The following is a 13,792-nucleotide window of genomic DNA, read 5'->3' as shown; positions in this document are numbered from 1 at the left end:
GATGTCAAAGTCACCCATGATGATAGTGGGAATGTCAGTGGAAAGAAAGTGAAGAAGCCAGGCAGAGAATTGGTCAATAAAGGTAGTGGTTGGGCTTGGAGGTCGGTATATAATGGCCACTTGGAGGTTGGAGGGAGAGTAGATGCGGACCGAGTGGACTTCAAAAGAGGGGAAGATAAGTGAGGGTAGAGGTTGGATTGGGTTGAAGGTGCAGTTAGTGGTAAAGAGAAGACCCACTCCTCCACTATTTCTGTTGCCAGGGTGAGGAGTGTAAGTGAAGTGGAGGCTGCCATAACAGCACAGCAGGGAAGGCGGTGTCAGAGGGTTTCAGCCATTTTTCTGTGAGGCACAGGAAGGCAAGATTGCGAGAGAGAAAGCGGTCATGAATTACACAAAGCTTATTGCAGATGGAGCGGGCATTCCAGAGTGCTCTAGAGAGAGGGAGCAGGGGTGTGGGCGTCAAGGGCATGGGTTTTACGTTGGAAAGATTGCGGTAGTACATATTAGATAGGAGTGGTAGGAGGGGGTAGTAATGGGAGGTATGAGCTGTTGGGGTCCAGGATAGGGAGAAATGTCACCGGTAGTGAGGAGAAGCAGAGAGAGGGAGAGCAGGTTTCTTTTATTAGGAGAGATCTGAGGTTGAGGAGCAGGTCATCAGAGGAGGTCAGGTGGGGAGCAAAGAAGGAAGGGGAGATGATTATTTGTTAGAGGGTGCTAGGGTTTAGGGATAGCAAAGGACAGTGAGGATTAATGGATCAAACACTGTGAGGGCATATGTAAACATGGTGAAGGAGTAAGATGGGTTAATAGAAAAGCTAGCTCCAAGTAATAAGAAGTGCTTACTTGGTAGACATACCCAAAAGAGACAGAAACATAGTGTGTGGTACTTGACTCCTGCCGTGACTAACTGCCGTTGAAATAACTGCCCTTCTCGATACTTAGCTGCATTGATACATTGCTGCATGGGGACACGTGCCAGACCCCACATGCGTGCACCCCTTAGGATGCTACTAAATTTATAGGACTGAGTAGAGGATCAGGTGAGAGGGATTGTGGGAACTAGTTTTGGATAAATTAGCAATTGGCCAGCACACCACGGGAGGTTAGATGATCAAAGGCACTGGGCCGGGCTACATCTATATGCTATAACACCTTGCACAAGATAACATTTCTAGTGACCCCAACCTTGATGTACAGCAGTGAGTATTGAGTACATTGAAACAAATGAATGCAGCAAAGATTCAGCAGGCACTGTTATATACCATTAAAAGAAATGTTGCAGAATGATAAACAGCAGATGACAGCAAGCAGAGGTTGCACCATTAAGAGAAATGTTGCAGGATGATAAACAGCAGATGACAACAAGCAGAGGTTGTACCTTTAAAAGAAATGTTGCATGATGATAAACAGCAGATGACAGCAAGCAGAGGTTGTACCAGTAAAAGAAATGTTGCAGGATGATAAACAACAGATGGCAGCAAGCAGAGGTTGTACCATTAATAGAAATGTTGCAGGATGATAAACAGCAGATGACAGCAAGCATAGGGTGTACCATTAAGAGAAATGTTGCAGGATGATAAACAGCAGATGACAGCAAGCAGAGGTTGTACCATTAAAAGAAATGTTTCAGGATGATAAATAGCAGATGACAGCAAGCAGATGTTGTACCTGTGTGAATAGAGGACAGAAAAACCCACAATGGTCTCAGAAATAACTTGAATCTGACAAAAGTACCGTAATAATAAATACAAAAAATCTATGAAAATGAACAAATGAAAGTCAGACATTGCTTTTCAACTATGCTTCCATAGAATTTTTAAAAAAAATAAAACTCATGCAATAGACCTGGACAGAAAGGATGGTACCCCTGAAAATAATGTGACAAAAGGGACATGTCAAGGTGTGTCCACTAATTAGCATCACAGGTGTTTACAATTTTGGAATCAGTGAGTGGGCCTGTATAGAGGGCTACAAATACTCACTGTGCTGTTTGGTGACATGGTGTGTATCACACTCAACATGGACCAGAGGAAGCTAAGGAAAGAGTTGTCTCAGGAGATTAGAAAGAAAATTATAGACAAACATGTTAAAAGTTATAAGACCATCTCCAAGCAGCTTGATGTTCCTGTGACTACAGTTGCACATATTATTCAGAAATTTAAGCTCCATGGGACTGTAGCCAACCTCCATGGACGTGGCTGCAGGAGGAAAATTGATGACAAATCAAAGAGATGGATAACACGAATAGTAACGAAAGAGCCCATAAAACTTCTAAACAGATTAAAGGTGAACTTCAAGCTCAAGGAACAACAGTGTCAGATCGTACCAACCGTCTTTGTATGAGCCAAAGTGGACTTCATGGGAGACGACCAAGGAGGACAACATTGTTGAAAAAAATCTTAAAAAGGCCAGATTGGAATTTGCCAAACTACATGTTGACAAGACACAAAGCTTCTGGGAGAATGTCCTATGGATAGATGAGACAAAAATGGAACTTTTTGGCAAGGCACATCAGCTCTATGTTCACAGATGAAAAAATGAAGCATATCAAGAAAAGAACACTGTCCCTACTGTGAAACATGGAGGAGGCTTTGTTATGTTCTGGGGCTGCTTTGCTGCATCTGACACAGGGTGTCTAGAATCTATGCAGGGTACAATGAAATCTCAAGACTATCAAGAGATTCTAGAGAGAAATGTGCTGCCCAGTGTCAGAAAGCTTGGTCTCAGTCACAGGTCATGGGCCTTGCAACAGGATAATGACCCAAAACACACAGCTAAATACACGCAAGAATGGCTAAGAGGAAATCATTGGACTATTCTCAAGTGGCCTTCTATGAGCCCTGACCTAAACCCTATTGAGCATCTTTGGAAAGAGCTGAAAAATGCCTTCTAGAAAAGGCGACCTTCAAACACAAGACAGCTAGAGCAGTTTGCTCTTGAGGAGTGGGTCAAAATACATGTCGAGAGGTGCAGAAGTCTCATTAACAGTTACAGGAATCGTTTGATTGCAGTGACAGGCTCAAAAGGTTGAGCAACAAAATGTTAAGGTAAGGGTACCATCATTTCTGTCCAGGCCTATTTCATGAGTTTTATTTTTTTTTTTAAATTATGTGGAAGCATGGTTGAAAAGCAATGTCTGACATTCATTTGTTCATTAACATAGATTTTTTAGTTATTTCTTTTGTCAGATTCAAGTTATTTCTGTGACCATTGTGGTTTTTCCTGTCAGTAAACGAGGGGTACCAACAATTTTGACCATGTGTGTATGTGCATTTTTTTACCATTTTTGATAAGACCCAAAAGCAGCTCTGTAGCAAACAGCTCATGAAAGATTTTAGGACCTATAGAATGTCTAGATCATAATACACTTTTTTAATTATATGATGTTTTATTCTGTCATATGAAGATAAATTAGAAATTTTACAGAATTCCGATTTTATAGTGGAATCTCAGATGTCAGGTGTATTCTAACTCCGTAGCTGGTCTTTGGTGTAGGGCACTTGAAATACAAATTTTTAGTTGCTTCAGTATAAAACAAATACTCGCAAGTAGATATATAATCAGATAGCTTGAACTCGACTGTAGGAGGAACGTATGAAGATTCCAGAAGAAGATTTATTTTCCAGCTGAATTCTTGTAGATATGCAATCATACTGCAGGTAAAAAAGACTTTTCTGACCAGAGCTCCGAACACATGGGTTTCCATAGACAGTAATGAGGAAGAGGAATGGGGAAGAAGAAAGGGGTTACTGACATCAGAGCTACATCACAGAGAGATAGGCAGAGAGTAAAGACAAACTTCTAAAGAGAATAAACTTTATTGCATAGCAAGGAAACAGCACAGTATAACAACACAATCATTATGCAATACTGTTTGTATGATTCCCAAATCATGAGACATGACAAGGTGAATACTAAAATCTAAGGTGTTTTGTCACATAAATATATCCATAGTCCTGATAAGCTGTGCCCAGATTCCAAGAAGGATCCTTTAGAATTTTTATACTCCCTTTGGGTATGTGCAGTAGCGTAGCTACTGGGGGGGCAGAGGAGGCCGTTGCCCCAGTCCCAGTCACATGCAGGGGCCCACTGGGAGAGATGGCCACTTTTGTCATTTGGCCGTATCTAGCAGAGAGAGCAGCACAATGCCTGCCCTCTTCAACAGTTGCAGGTTGCAGTGTACGGTGCTGCTGTCTCATCCAAGGAGGTACATCCAGGTCAGCAGCAGCTGCAGTCTCTGCTGTGCAGACTCTGATTGTTTCAGCTACACTGGGTCCTAGTGCCCTCTGTGTGCATTAAACTAGACACTTCTTGGTCCTGCCTCAGTAATTGCCTGCAAACTTCATGGAAAGTGGGGATGGAATTTATTAAATTTATTCAGCTTAGTCATGTCATGGTCACTGTGGGTATTGTGGGGGAGGGGGTACAGGGCACTGGGGGTGAATGTGAGAGGATGAGGGTATTGTGGGGAGGGGGAACAGGGAACTGGGGGTAAATGTGAGAGGATGGGGATTTGGGGAGAGGGTGTACAGGGCACTGGGGTAAATGTGAGAGGATGGGGGTATTGTGGGGACTGAAGTGGGGGAGGGGCAACAGGGCACTCAGGGTGATTGTGAGAGGATGGGGCTATTTTGAGGCGGGGGACAGGGCACAGGGGGTGAAAGTGAGAGGATGAGAGTATTGTTAGGCAGGGGGGACAGGGCACTGGGGGGGTGAATGTGAGACAGGTGGGACAGGGCACGGGGGCAAATGTGAGGCTGGGGTGTTGTGAGGCAGGGAGGACAGGGCACTGGGGTTGAATGTAAGAGGATGGGGTATTCTGAGGCAGGGGGGACAGGGCACTAGGGGTGAATGTGAGAGTATGGGGGTATTGTGAGGCTGTGAGGCAGCAGGGACAGGGCACAGGGGATGAGTGTGAGAGGATGGGGTATTGTGAGGCAGCAGAGACAGGGCACAGGGGTGAATGTGAGAGGATGGGGGTATTGTGAGGCAGCAGGGACAGTGCACAGGGGGTGAATGTGAGAGGATAGGATATTGTGAGGCAGCAGGGACAGGGCACAGGGGATGATTGTGAGAGGATGGGGGTATTGTGTGGCAGCAGGGACAGAGCACAGGGGGTTAATGTGAGAGGATGGGGGTATTGTGAGACAGAGGGGACAGAGCACAGGAGGTGAATGTGAGGGGATGGGGGTATTGTGAGGCATGTGGCAGGGCACTGGGGGTGAATGTGAGAGGATGAGAGAATTATGAGGCAAGGAACAGGACACTGGGGTGAATGTGAGAAGATGGGGGTATTGTACAGCAGCAGGGACAGAACTCTGGGTTGAATGTGAGAGGATGAGAGTATTATGAGGCAGGGGACAGGGCACAGGGGATGAATGTGAAAGGATGGGGGTATTGTGGGGAGAGGGGACAGGCCACTGGGGGTGAATGTGAGAGAATGGGGGTATTGTGGGGTCAGGGGGACAGAGCACTGAGGGGGCATGTGAGAGGATGGGCTATTGGGGTGTGGGAGGGGGACAGAGGGAGGTTGGGGTCTTTTTTACTTGTGAGCTCATTAATACTTTAATAATAGATTAATATTTCAGTATTATTATAACATGAGCACACACAGACGGCCGTATAACTCATGTGAGGATCACACCACAATCCTCAGACTGGCGGGTTCCGCTCCTGACATGAGCGTGACAGTCAGTCCGAGGATTTCGATGTGATACTCGCACGAGAAATACATCCGTCTGTCTGCCCCTTAACAAGTATAACCATACAGTAACCACGAGCTGCATTCTATTTAATAATTTAATAATAAACAATATATTATTATAGAGGGTTGGGATAATTGTCTGCAATCACTCTGAGACTATAGACCGCAAAATCATGATATGGTGCACCTGCCGCCATGACACCCCAAGACCACTGGTGCGATCAGTCGGTCATGTGATCACGCTTACTATTTGCATGTGTCGACTAGATAGGTTTGACTTCACTCAATAGAAGATAATTGGGAGAAGCTGAAAGAGTCATCACACCACCCCCTGCTCACATCAGCGATGCTGGGGTCATTACTACTGTAGACAGGGGGACTCAGTTAAATAATAAGTGGGCACTTAAGAAGCATTATTATTTATAGGGGCACCAGTAGGGTAACTACCGGGTGACAGACGGTGCTGAGGCAGATTTCAGTCAGTACCGGGGTGCGGTTACAGCTGCCACTCTATACACAGAGAGTTGACTGAAACATTGCCTGCGCAACCCTTATGACTGGAAGAGAAAGGCTGCTGGGAGTAATAAAGTTAATTTCTTCCCGGCAGAGGGGCTCTCAGTGTAGGCGCCGCACGGTGTCAATGTAAGGAAGGGACAGGATTTTAGTCGTGACCTGAATAACCGCAATATCTAGGTCCAGTCCTTCCCCTACAGAAAACGGTACTCTTCTTTCTGGCATTCCTGCATCTCCAGATTCAGCTTCCTCTGGGCACTTCCCAGGCAATGACGGTCCATCTTTCAGGTGACCCCCAGCAATGGAGACACAGTCCAAGTTAACTTTAACACTTTCTTTACTGAGTACTTCATCCACAGTTGGTACATTTACTTGTTTCCTCATTTTTCCCTTTCTGGCTGTCACTTCTATGCAGTACACACCCGGACCGGACTGTCCTAGACAGCCTCCCAGTTCCTTCCTCGCCATGATGACAATTCCTTCTGTCTGTTTTGCCCCAGACTCTAAATCATCAGTTACCAGATTTGGTCACCTCTGGTAAAGCATCCGGCCTGTATGTACCGATCTCGTCGAAGCTCCAATTTCCTTCATCTCCTCAGTCCAACCAACTGCTGCCCTAAAGGTATCCGCCCAGGTGGTAAGTCGTCTTTCCTTCCCTGTTCTGGCCCACTGCTATGATGCACAGTGGCTATGGATAATGTGGGCTGCAGCGATTTAACGTTACGTGGCTGACGAGCTGTCCGGGCCTATAGCCCATGTGGACACTTGGACACCCTGGCCCTGCCTAACCTAACTTCCTAGAAACTCCTGTCTTACCACCCGGCAGCCCCTACTACACTTAACCCCCTATAACCATACTAAAAACTATACCTACAGTGCACACTAGTATGCCCCCATCTAGTGGCCCACAAAGGAACTACACCTACCTTTATCTATAAGAACTATAGTACTAAGGTGCCCTCCTCTAATGTCCCAAAAGGATGCACTTTTCTTTCCCTTAACTGTACATGAGCATTAGTACACAACATCACATTATATTATATACAGTATTACACTACAGGAACACAACATCATATAATATAGTTCTACAAAGAATGGTAACACATGTATGAATTTGGCAGAACCATAAATGTGAGCGATAATACATATTACTACAGTATGTAGCAGTACCGCAAATATTAACATACACATTACCATCATTAGCATATGTAAACATCAATACACGGAGACCAACTAAAGGAAGGGGAGCAAGGAGGTAATTCTATCTCACCCCCTTACATAAGTACCTATCTCCAAACCTGCACTGTCTGAACCAGTACCTTTCTCTAACACCTGTGGTGTCTGAATTAGTACCTCTGTATTCTCTATTCTGTTGTTGCTGTGCAACATTAGTGATCTGTGTCCACACTTACTGTATTGTAAGTATCCTGTGTGATTCTGTTCCTGTCTGTCCTGCGTGTACCTGTCCTTGTGTTTGTTCTGTGTGTACCTGACCCTGTCTGTTCTATGTGACCCTGCTCTTTTCTGTCCAGTGGGAATCTGCAGTTCCCTGCATGTCCGCATCTGTGGTTTCCTTGCCTGTCTGCATCTGTGATTCCCTGCCTGTCAGCACCTGCGGTTCCCTGCCTGTCCACCTCTGCACTTCCATCCCTGTCCGCACCTGTTTTTCAGTCCCTGTTCGCACCTGCGGTTCCGTGTTTGTCTGAACCTGCATTCCATCCCCATCAGCACCTGTGGTTCCGTGCCTGCCTGAACCTGCAGTTCCCAGTCTGTCCACACCTGTGGCTGGAGCCTTTCCTGTCTGTGATCCAGCTCTTCCTGAAGCTCTTCCTATCCGTCCAGTCTGAGCTGAGTCCTACCTATGCCTATAAATCAGCCATGCCTGCCAGTATATCAGCTGTGCCCACCTGCACCTGCCAGTATATCAATCATAACTGCCTGCACTGACTTTTCTGCATACCAGCTGTGGCTGCCTTACTTGTGAATCAGCTGTGCCAGACAGTATACCTACAGTACCTGCTTTCCCATGCCCTTACAGTGTCCTGTTCCTTTGGGAGTCAGCTGCTTTGCCTTAGAGATCTGTCCTGGGTCCTGGAGTAGCACCTGGTGGTATGAATAGGTCATCGAGGAGGATGGCAGGAATAGGCTAGGCCACCAGGAAACCAGAAAGGTTGGTTACTTAGCGGATTGCAGACCCCTAATCCTAACAACACAACTAACAGTAGCCGTGGAGCGTACCTACGATGCCCTAGACACCTCAGCACAGCCGGAGAACTAATTAAGCCTAAAGCAAGAAAGGTGAAATCTAAACTGCCCCGGAGTAGAACCCCAAAGAAATAGATAGCCCCCAAACATATATTGTCGGTGAGACAAGAGGAGGTACAAACACAGGCAGAAAATAGACTCAGCAAATGATTGGGCCCAAACTGTCTAGATAGGATAGGAAAGGAAAGTCACTGTCTGCAATCACGCAAAACCCTAAAACATCCAACACGTCTGATGTACAAAATCACTTAGTTCTCACGACCTCTCACCCACTATATCAGTATTCTGGTGTAAACTGGCAGCAAAGCAAAAGAGACCAATATAACAGGGGACTGAACAAACTGACACAAGCTGTAACATATGGAGCGGGGTCCAGCACAGCCCCAGCAGGGAGCACGCTGAACCCTAACAGCAAAGCAGAAAGAGGCAAAACCAGATCAGATGCAAAGGATTAGCAAATGAACAACTTAACTGAAAATGCAGGATCAGGCAGGAGATAGCAGACCTCAGGATGCACAGGAAGAAACTAATCACCAGCAGCAACTGAGGGAAGCCTGCTCACTTAAGTACTCCGAATCAGTAACCCCTGATTTCCAATAATCATCGTCAGGTGGCAAACTTCTGTCAATCCGGCCATCTCCACTACCCGCAATAACCACCAGAGGGAGCCCCGACTCAGAAGTAAGAGAATTCACAACAACCTGGCATACATGAGGGGGTCTATCGAAGAGTCGGGTGTTCACTTAGCCATGCCTCTCCAGGCTCTTCTTGGTCCACTGCTCAGTGGGTCAATGAACCATGTGCGTTTCCTGTGCGTGTAACACTGTATATGCTGTATTGTTTTCTCTCCTTTGAAAAATCGTGAAATGTGAAATTTATTAGTTCTCATCTTTTTGTTCTGTAAGCCGCACCACAAAGTCTTATTCTATGAGAAATCAGGCGTCCAGTCAGCCTGTAAAAAACCACTGGTGGTAGCAGCTAATAATCTTTCTTGGGTCATCGTGGAGTTTGCAATGACTGCATTGGAGGCATATACATATATTCTATGCATTGGAATCAGAGATTTATATACCATAAGTTCACTGTTAGTTTCCCGATAACCGGCCTATTAGTGTAAATAGCCTGTGGCCTCCTTCATTAATCGTCGGTCAATCATGTAATTGTCTGAACGACAGATGGCACCAGAGAGCTGTTTGCTCCAAAGATAACAGTGGGTGGATCTGAGATACAGCCCCTTGGCTGCGATCTTTGACAAATTGGTGTCAGCTGTGAGATTCTGAGTGACCCCTCCAGTTTTCCTTCCTTGACAGTATGAAAGATGAATAACACAAACACTATTGCTCAAAATCAGTCCAAAATAAGCAGCAAGAAATATTTAGGCAGATATCCCACATGCAGTGTATAGCTCAGTTTTTGAGGCAGTTTTTTTTAGCCAAAGGTTGCAGTGGATAAAAGAGAGTAGAGAAGTGTCAGTACTTGCTCTGTATCTTTCCTTCCTTATGGACCTCATAGTGTGTTTGGCTAAATATACTAGTTTGAACATTGTTGAGTTTTGCAATCTGCCAAAATATGGGATCAAGTAGAGTAGGTGTTGAGATTGTGAAAAGGGGCATTCTAAAATGCTTGCCATGTATACCATGAGAGCTGATCAAATCCATTAAATGGTAGATGGTTGTTAAATGGTATTTTACACCAATTTACATTTGCCCCTATATAACATTGTAGCTTGTCTGCAAACTGCTTAGTACTTTTTTAAGCCATCCTGGAACTACTTTGAACAATTATGTATATCTCATCCAGCTTGATCATATGTGTTTATGTATGTATGTATGATCATTGCCTAGATATGCCTCTGCAATCACCTGTAGGAAGGCTACCAAGACTACTTGTGATATTTCCATATTATAATGTGCAAATTTAATGGGCAGACATATAAACTGGGCATACAATACAATGATTTATTCATTCTAGAGCACAACCATACATAGACAAGATTACCTAAGAACACTGGACATTCTCCTTCACATTAATATATAAAGTCAAATACACACTTTATAATTTAGTTGAGCAGCAATTAAAACTTAATTAGTACTTTTTGCCCAGTCTGGCACATTGTGGTGCCACAGGTGATTAAATTCATTAATACTATTTCTCAAACTGACTGGAGTCATCAAAGAAATAGCATTTACTAATTATTTTGAAAAAGATATTCCATGAATTAATTGTGTTACAACTAATTGGCACTCTATTTATCGCCTACATTATTCCTGTAATCATTGTGGCAGTAATTTATATAAAAGATCCACCACGGTTGATAAAACTTTTATATTGCTACCACTTTCATTACATCTTTTTTTATCACTATAGCAACTTCACAACCTGACATACCTGGGTATGGTGTGACCTTCCCATGAAATTGAAAGCCATTGTAATGCAAGGCTCAGATGTTTTAAAGAAAATTTAACTGGAGAACACAAAAAAGATTTAATTTTGGAAGGCTAGAGGAGAGACAAAAAATTTAGTAATCAAGGGTCAGAGAGGTTTCTCTGAAGTAGACAGGGCAAAGCTAGCCTGACAAAAGATTCTCATGTGGACCATCTGGCACAATCATGGAACTCAAAGACCCAACTCAAGTGCCCAAGGCAAAACTAGCCCCACAGAGTTCCAGAGAATTCTCACGTGTGCCCGTACTCTGGCACAATCATGGACATCAAGAATCCAGGTGTAGTAGACAAGGCAAGACTAGCCCCACAGACTTACAGAGAATTCTCATGTGGGCCCATGCTCTGACACAAAAATGAATTCTAAACATCCAGCTGAAGGTAGCAGCCAGTTATTTGCCGCTAGCTTTTAAGCGTTATTAGTTTATTTACAATGTGTTAAGTGTTATGTTGGATATCTCCTACTGGTTTTAAATTTTTGGGAGAATATTAGACACTTGTTTGCACCTCAATAGACACTTTTAACAAGTGTTTAGAAAAGAGTTATGGTTAAGTGTGTTTGTAAAATATGGCAAATTTTCTAGCGTTTTTGGCTTAACAAATGATCTAAACATAGGATGATGTAAAAATAAACTAGAGAATGTAAAGATGCCCCAGATTTATCCTTCCGCTTGAACCACTGTGATAAATGTGGTGCATTTGAAGGCTTTCTAGTCTGTTTACGCAATCTGACCTGTACACAGGATTAATAAATCTGCTCCAGGGATCTCACATCTTCTCATATGGACTGTATGCTTGTACCTCATAAAAGGCCTATAACACTTTTCTGTATTCAATGCTTACATGTACACTGCTGATAAGTGGAAACTAAACTACTCTTCCTATATGAGAACAAAATTGCCACAGTGTTTTTAGCTCTCAAGACTGTTTGTCCATTGTGATCTTTTGATTAACTATTTCCTAATTTTGGCATGTGATCACTCGTTACAGCTTGCAGGTGTCTTTAAATATATGTCCCCTGAATCCTGCTTTTGCTTAAGTTTGCTTTGACATTTTTTGCATACAGTAGGTATAGCATATCCTCAAGAACTGTGTTGTCAGAGAATAAAGATTAATATTTAGAGGATACATGTTCTATTTTCTCATATTGTAGCTAAAACATTTTCCCAGTGCACACCATAGCAGACTGTGGTATTTAATAAAATAAGCGTGATTAGCAGGTGACTGTTTTGAAACCTGGTAAACCAGTTTGTAGGACAATCTTGCTGTAAGGCTAGTTTCACACTAGCGTTTATTTCCTGCAGCGCACGGCGCCGCTAAGCCCCGCCCCCTCCCGGCTCCCTGCCCGCCCCATCCGGTCATCGCCGCCTACTAGCGCACATGGGCGCTTGTGATCTGCGCACCCTATCTTTAGCATAGGGTGCGCAGATCATGCGCTGGCCGTGGGCCAGCAGGATTTTGCCGTGCGCTGCGCACTTTTGAAGGTGCGCCGAGCACGCCAAAATGCAACATGCTGCGTTCGGCGCACCTTCAAAAGTGCGCAGCGCACGGCAAAATCCTGCTGGCCCACGGCCAGCGCACGATCTGCGCACCCTATGCTAAAGATAGGGTGCGCAGATCGCAAACGCCCATGTGCGCTATTAGGCGGCGATGACCGGATGGGGCAGGCAGGGAGCCAGGAGGGGGGGGCTTAGCGGCGCCGTGCACTGCAGAAAATAAATGCTAGTATGAAACTAGCCTAAGATCATAAGATCATGATTTTGAGAAGCATGGCAAGTTTTAGGCTATGTTCACACATTGCTATTTTCATTTTTTTTTCTGCAGCCAAACCCTGATCTCTTGCCAGTAAAAAAAAAAAAAAGCTGCAGCTAGCACACAGGTTTTGCTTCCTTTTTTGCTGCTTTTCTTGCTTCATTTTTGCTGCATTTTTTTCAGGATCCGTTCAACTTTGCTTCCACTTTGCAAATGTGAACACTACAAGGTGTTAGGCGACCAAAGCAAGCCGTATGTGAAGACATAAAACATTTTTGGGAAAAAGGGAACATTTGATCAAATTATTTAGGAGAAAAGTTTTTTATGTCTGAAAAAATAGTGACTTTTCTTAAGCGCAGCCTTGAATTAAGGTTATATGAGTTCATGAAAAAATACACAATAGCAATTGTTAAAACTGTATTTGGTTGGGCATTGTTTACTTTCACATATTGTTAGGGTATTGAACTGGTCGGGCACTGTTTACACTAATTTTATTAAACTGTACTAATATGAACTGTCATGCTGTCGACACCCAGAGATTATGGTTTAAACTTGATGAAATCACAAAACTAAATGGTTTTCACATTTGTGGTTAAGTCTGCAGCATATCATGCGCAACCGCAAGCGCATGCAAAAACATGCATAGGTTTGCTGTTGAGGACGATAAACAAGTGCTATTTTCACGGCGAATTTTGGAATTTACACAAGCCACGCCCAATGGGCATGTCTTATGTAAATTCGTACGTACGCAGACGCAAAGCGTACGCATGTCGTTGTGTATGCTTGCGTTTCCCTTACGCAGTAATGCGTTTTTTTTATGCATGTCATCCGTAGTCATCCGCATGCGGATGACAGTGGATATTGGACGCAACAGAAAATACAACAAGATGCATTTGGCGCACCCCGCCGCATACCGCGAAAAGACACAACCGTACGGAAACGCACCCGAACGCATACAAACGCATGTCCCTGCTTACCCCATGTTAAAGATAGGTACACAGGACGCATGCGGATGTAGGCGCATCAAACGCAGCGGACTAAACCAAAAATGTGAACCCATCCTAAGTCAGGGGATAAAGAGCAAGCGTGTGCATAAAATGTTTGAAATCTCATAGCT

This window comes from Dendrobates tinctorius, unplaced genomic scaffold (genome assembly GCF_039654945.1).
Source record: "Dendrobates tinctorius isolate UK_male_01 unplaced genomic scaffold, ASM3965494v1 ptg000174l, whole genome shotgun sequence".
Classification (NCBI taxonomy): domain Eukaryota; kingdom Metazoa; phylum Chordata; class Amphibia; order Anura; family Dendrobatidae; genus Dendrobates; species Dendrobates tinctorius.
Note: the sequence above shows the minus strand (reverse complement) of the source record.